This window comes from Oreochromis niloticus, linkage group LG3, assembly GCF_001858045.2.
Source record: "Oreochromis niloticus isolate F11D_XX linkage group LG3, O_niloticus_UMD_NMBU, whole genome shotgun sequence".
Taxonomy (NCBI): domain Eukaryota; kingdom Metazoa; phylum Chordata; class Actinopteri; order Cichliformes; family Cichlidae; genus Oreochromis; species Oreochromis niloticus.
In genome coordinates this window covers 24,169,602-24,176,897 of record NC_031967.2, presented here as the reverse complement: position 1 = coordinate 24,176,897, position 7,296 = coordinate 24,169,602, and the positions used below count along the sequence as shown (strand labels likewise).

Below are 7,296 nucleotides of genomic sequence, written 5' to 3'. Positions count from 1 at the left end.
ACCGCTGTGAAACTTACCAGATATTGTGCTAACATCCTTTTCTCCTTGTTTCCAGTGTCTTCCTACTGGCTGAAGGAGTGGATCACTTACCTCCATGACCTACCTGTTTCTTTCTCTGGAACACTCTCCTCATTTCCTCACCTCCCTGCTCACCCTCTGATGGCCTCCACCTCTCCAGGAACACAAAACATGGACTCATGTGTTTCCAGGATTCATTCAATCTAATCCTGAGCACAAACACTCATCACAACCATTCTCTGTGATAGTCAAAGTGATTGTTTTTGTTTTTGTGACAAAGAGTCATTATTCAAAGGACCATGTTCTCCATCAGGTGAGCTGCATTTACTAAACAACAGTTACACTGATTTATGTGATCACAGTGTCGTATTAATAAAGTCATTATTGATGTAAAAGCATTTCTGCTTTGTTTCACCTTTATGTCAAATATCAGCACAGACAGCTACTGATCTGTTCATGCAAACCCAGCTGTGGGAGGCAACGGAACAACATGAACCTCAAGTTGTTATAACGTTTATCCAGGATTAAATGGATGAGATTACTTTTAGATGGTTTTTTGCTGTGGATCAGTGGCTGGACTGACACAGTGTCATGTTGCATTTCTCACTTAATGCAAGAGAAAAAACATCATCATGTATCAAGATTTAAACCTTGTCAACACAAACATTAAGGTCTGCTGTTTTGGAGATCGTTATATTTTTGTTTGTTTGCTGTTTGTTTGCATTTTTACTTTTTCACTTTGTATCAATGAAACTATTGAAACATATATTAATAATTATTATGTTTATTTCTTATTTGCTTCAGTTTAAACATCCAGTTGATCATTTCCTGTTTAGTGTCACAACAAGTCTTGAAAAACCAGCAAAAGTGAGACGTGCATCACCCAGTGTTGTTAAGCAGTACTGCATTCATACTGTGAGAGTGTTGCCACACACATCTGTTTTTAACCATATAAAGAAAACTCCTGCAAGAGCTGACGTCAGTGCAACAAGTATAAAACTGTTGTTTAGTACTCAGATCTGTTTACATCATTGTACTATAACATATGTGAAAGAAAATAAGATAACACAACTTTTCTAGGTGCATTTTACTCAGGCTCAGAATGTGTAAAAAATTATTTCAGCGCTCATTCTAACAACTAGACACAGTTCAGTTAAAAGCAGAAGAAAGAAGCTAAACAGCAGACGCCCTCACACAGTTAATATTCAGTGATGTGTTGCTGTTCTGGGAACACTTCACCACACGCATACATGGAAAGCTTGGGGCAGCGAGTAGGAGCAACACAACAGACATCGGTGACAACAGCTGTGACTCTCACTGAGTCAAAAACAGCAAATAAACATGGAGCAACAGAAGTTTTTATTTGTTTCAGCAGTAATTCAGTTTATTAAAGTGTTTGAAATAAACTCAATGATTGAATGGTTGATGAATTTTTCACTGCATGTGTGTAAAAGACTGTTTTAGTCACACCACAAAGGCCTCGTGGTTTCTGTCTGGTCCACCACAAGAACAGGAAACGCAGCCTGTGGTTTTAGCATGAAGTTGTTCATTTAACTGATGTCTTGTTTTATGTTATCAGCACATTAGCAGAGAGTTAATAAGAAGTTATGATAAAGATCACAGTCGGAAATTTACTTTGCTCTCTGTGCGGATACATGTTTATATCACCAGTCCTCACTGGAATTTTAGCAATAATTATCATTGTGACATTAAAGTATGCATGACAAGGTGTCAAAACGGATAAAATAAAAGTCACTGTGGTGATGACACATGCTGGACTAAAAAAAACTATGAAGCTGTGAAAAACTTGTTTCTCACTCTGAAAAGAACCTGCCTTCAGTGTTTGCACTTTAAGACAGTTTTCTTTAAATACTGTGTCAGTATTTCTGTGTGGTATAATTCTGCAGGCTTATCTGTGTCATCTCTGTACTTTAAATAGAGGCCAAGGCAGTGCAGACAGCGGTTAACGAACTATCGCAGCTGCAAAAAAGTATGATCAGTAAAGGAATGCATTTGAAGTACAGCAAGCTGCCCATACCTGAGGCTTTGGAAACTGCCAAGCAAAGACTCACAGCTTTGGTCAGTTGAAGAGGTATACAAGAGAGATAGAAGCTAGGAGAATAAACCAGCTGTACTCCACTGATGTATATCCAAGGTGTGCTCTCAGTGGCATGCGAACAATATGGGAACAGTCCCACTAAGACTGGAGATGGAGCAATACTGGAGGAGCATCTGGGAGAAGGATGCAACCCATAGCAATGCTCAATTGCAAGTGGATCTAAGAGAAGACCACAGCAACCTCCCTGAACAAGAGCCAGTAAGCATCACAGTGGCAGACATCAGACTCCCCATCCAACTACCTATCCTTTCCAACAATAACCTGCCTCAGTACCACATGGAAGCTCCTATCAGGTATATGAACAGGCATATGGCTCAATACGTGAGCGGTGCACAGAAAGGAATAGAAAGGAATACAAGGCTCGCCAACCTGTGCACTGCTTGAATGAACTACAAGAAAGCCACTACAATCTACAATCTCCCACACATCCTGGAATGCTTAGAACTATACATACAGGACTCTTAGAGCCTTCATCAGGATTTCAATGGGGAACAAACATAGAACCAATTTCAAGTCAATTGCACAAATCACCATCAAGTGCGGGATCGATCTAGCACGTTTTCTGCATATGCCTGAACACCCTCGGTGAGATCATCAACAAGACCAGCTATGGATGCGGACTATGGAATGGTGGAATCGCCAGCCACCTCCTCCACATGGATGACATTAAGCTGTATGCCAGGAGTTAACAAAACATCAATTCATGGATCCACACCACCAGGACCTATGGAATGTATTTGGAATAGAGAAGTGTAGTTAGATTGTAATGAAGAGAAAGAAAGTACTCAGAACTGAGGTCACTGCTTGTACAGCTGGTGCACAGAAGTACAAGCATTATACCTGCCCATCGGTCCAAAATTGCATCAAACCACTGGGGAATATGCCCACAGTGCTAGATTACTAGTGCAGTTCCAGAGTCCAGAACATGTGACTGAAGAACTCACAGTAGTTTTAGTTTAGTTTCAAGTTACGTCTGCACTCCATGAGTCTGTCTGTCTGCATATTGACTCAGCGAAGAAAATAATTTCCATAATAATAATGTGTTCTTTATTAATCCAATAGGAAATTAGACTTCTATAGAGATGATACCTTGCTCAGTGGTACCTCAGAGTATCCGTTTGGTGGATTTGAACTCCCACCTTTCTGATCATGGGGCAAACACACTTCCTACTGAGCTATCTCTGCCCCTTACCTGTGACCAACTAAAAGTATATTGAAGTGTAGAAGTAGGAGTGTGACAAAGGGGGATGAGATGACATCTGTATCACCATGAATATTAATGAATATTTCAAAACACTGGCTCAGAAGATGACTCTCAGTCTGCAGAAGAAGAAAACTCCAGCAGGATCCACAGGACACGACAACAAAGACAAAACTATGACCTGCAAAGTGTGTCAGTAACTAAGCAACAGAGCAACTTTATATATTAGAGAGAAAGAACACGTCACACAACTGCTGTGGTCAAAGCTACAGGAGCTATTTCAGGTTGGAGTAAAAGGAAGGAAGCACAGAGAGGTGATAGAAGGAGGAACTGAATATAAACTCTGGTCTTATCTACATTAAGTGCAGCTTCTCTTTGTTCTGCATTTATTGTCAATGCAAAGTCGAACACTTTGAGATTAGATGCAGATCAGCGTGCAGGGCTGGACGTGAGGATGGGGCACTCTTTGCTCTGTTTGCTGGGGTTATTCTGTGAGTACAATACACACCTTTACTGTTTGAATGGCAGCGATGAAGGAAAATGTTTCTCACTGGTGACAATTACAGTGTATCACTGCTTTAACCTGTTTACCCGACAGCTTCAACACTAGTGGTGGGCGGATAGATCCAAATATCGATTTTACGCTACCGTAGGATGTTTTCACGAAGTAGGACCTTCTTGTCAGAACACTGGGACGGGTGCAGGCACCTGCTGGGCCCCAGCCGCTTCCACCCGAGGAGTGGGGATGGGTGCGGCGGCAGGCTGCATACTGACTAGTTCCACCCTGGCGGCCGGCACGGGCTCCGCGCAGTTGAGGGTTGTAGGCAGGGGCAGCGATGTCGAGCAGGACCGGATCAGAGCCGCCAGATTCTTCATCCTCTGCAGGTGGCACTCAGTCTGCTCCCGCTGCATGGCCACCAGCTTGGCCACCATTTGCACCAGCTCCTCCCTCTGCTGGCCCAGTCCTCGGTCAAGCGCGTACTCCTTCCTGGGTTTCAGACCCACTGTAAACCACCATGGCTGACCCAATGACATTTTAATGTTTCGCAGCATCATTTAATCTCACAGTAATCACACGGCTGCTGTACATTCAGTGACTGCAGCTCTCTCGCTGCCAGCGGTATACATCACCACCACCAACAACAACAACACAAGCAGAGCACAGGTTTTAAGCCAGTGAGGCGTGATTGTAGATGCCGGGCAGGTGAGTCCATCTCACTTGCAGCGGCATCGCAGACCACGCCCCGCCACAATAATAAAGCATTTTCTATTTAGTTATAAATGTTGTCCTAATTATGTCCAGGGTTTTAACTATTTAATAATAAAAAAGGAAACATCACAAAACATACTTAAGGTCATGAAAATTGAGAGTGATTGAGACTGAGATTTAGCAATTGAATGAAGCATCCCCCTTATTTATTGAAAAGTATGAGTATCAGCGATAGTGACCCGTATTTACTTGGTATCGGATCGATACCAAAATATGCAGTATCGCACACCACTATCCAACAAAGCATAACAGTGACTGTTTAAACTTAGATACACTGCTGCTGTTTGCATACATTACATTCACTGTACACAATTTATTAATATGTTTATGTTTTTATGTTTTTTAAAGTTCTTTTTCATGTCTCCAGTCTGTTTGACAGATAATAGTATCACATACATTTGATGATAAGCAATAACTGTGCCATCTCAAGATTTACCTTTAAAAAGCCAAAGTTTATATATTTATTGTGATTTTGTCAGTTGTATAATGTCTGATGATGTTTCATTCATTATTTTAGTGCTCAGTACAGTCATCCATGGAAACACTGAAGGTGAGAAACTGTTTTTTCTTCCATTTATTTATATTTAGCTTCTCCTGTGTTGCTCTAAATGACGTCCTCTGTGTTATATTTTGTATCATAAACCAAACATTTCATTGAGATTATTGGTTAAAATGTTAATATAACCATGTTAAGTGTGTGAGCACTCAAACACACACCCACGATACAAACTGTATATTTACTGAAGAGCTGTGGCTTCATACATGTGGATTTTCTTTTCATGTTTATCTGATCTGAAAATATCAACAGTGTGTGTAGTGCAGATTATCTCACTGAGTTATGCTGTTGGCATGTTGGCTGGATTATACATCAATCAGCATAACATTATAAACATTCTCAGGTAAATTCAATAACACTGAATATTTCTTTATCATGGCACCTGTTAGTGAGTGGGATTTATTGGGGAAAAGTGAACATTTTATTCTCAAAGTTAAGTTTGTGAAGTCCAAAACTGTGATGGCTAGATGACTGGGTCATAGCATCTCTAAAACTGGAGCTCTTGTGGGGCGTTCCCAGTCTGCAGTGGTCGATCAAATTTGGTCCGCAGAAGGAACAGCGGTGAAGCAGTGACAGGATCATGGATGGCCAAGGCTCACTGATGCACAATTGGAGTGAAGGCTAACCTGGGTGGTCTAATCCAACAGACGAGTTACTGTAGCTCAAGTTATTGAAAAAGTTCATGCTGGTTCTGATAGGTAGGTGTTAGAACACACAGAGCATCACAGTTTGTTGAGTATGGGACAGCACAGGTGTAGACCAGTCAGGGTTCCCATGCTGACCTCTGTTCACTACAGAAACCACCACCAACGCTCCTGTGAGCGTCAGAACTGGACCACAGAGCAATGAATGAAAGTGGGCTGGTTTGATGAATCACATTTTCTTTTACATTATGTGGATAGCCAGGTGCTTGTGCGTTGATTACTTGGGAAACACCAGGCACCAAGATCCACTATGTGTTGGGCAATTTTCTCCAGGGGGACCTTAGGTTCTGCCATCCATGGACATGAATGTTACTTTTACCACCTACTTAATCAAACCCTGATGGCTGCGGCCTCTTTCAATAGGACAATCTCTCCTGCCACAAAGCAAAGCAAATGATCTCGGAACGGTTTGAGGAGAACAACAAGTTTGAGGTGTTGACTTGGCCTCCAAATTCCCCAGATGTCATTCCAATCGAACATCTGTGGGATGTGCTGGTCTGAATAACTGACACCCCACCTCACAACTTACTGGCCCTGACCTGTGAAGTGTAGTTCTCTGCTGACTTTCTACACCACAGCACCAGGTGAATCAGACAGTGTTCATGACCTCTAGTGGGGGCATCTGTAACTGCAGGTGATTTACAAAAAGGGACAAATTCACTCACAACAGAAAGTGATCCAGTCATCATTCAGGAAAGTGGCAGGTTTTAACATTTAACCTGGATTAATGAGAATGAGCAGGAAAAACTGAGGTAACAAATGAAGAACAATACCAAAACTACAACTAAAGCTATATACAATCCATCTGCAGGGAATCAAGTATTTTCAAAATAAAATGTTAAGTACTTGGGTCAAACAGTTGAGCTCTGTGCACTAAATAAATCCTGAAATAATATTTGAGCTTTTTTAAAGATTTATCATGAATGTCACCTGGAAATGTTTATGTTTTTCTGTTTAGTTTTTATTTTTTCTTTGTGTCCTAAATTGTTCTAAATTGTTTCCAGCAGAATCGTAGGGAATCTTCTTACTACCTGGCCTCAGATATTCACTGGTGAGACAATCATCTCTAAGATATGAGATACAAGGAGGTGAAGGCAAAGGGTTTGAAATACTAATGGGCACCACCCAACACAAACAACCTTCAAACATCAGGTGAATACAGGATCATCTGACTCCATCCATCTTCATCCCTATCATCCTCTTCTGTCACACCAACCCTCTGTATGTCCTTCTTCACTACATCCATGAATCTTCTCTGTGGTCCTTTTCTTTTCCTCCTGCCTAACAGCTCCATCTTCAACATCCTTTGTTTAGTATATCAACTATCCCTCCTCTGCACATGTCCAAACCATCTCAGCCTTGTCTCTCTGACTTTGTCTTCAAACAGCTCAACCTGAGCCGTCCCTCTGATGTACTCATTTCTAATCC

The 7,296-nt window shown here is 41.5% G+C and overlaps 1 long non-coding RNA gene across 1 annotated transcript; it reads left to right on the top strand.

Annotated features, from left to right (window-relative positions):
• Positions 1 to 3,635: 3,635 nt before the first annotated feature.
• On the top strand, positions 3,636 to 7,103 carry LOC109201308 (uncharacterized). The gene is made up of 3 exons (XR_002061340.2): positions 3,636 to 3,829; positions 5,126 to 5,158; positions 6,876 to 7,103. It is a non-coding gene; the product is annotated as an uncharacterized LOC109201308 (long non-coding RNA).
• Positions 7,104 to 7,296: the final 193 nt, after the last annotated feature.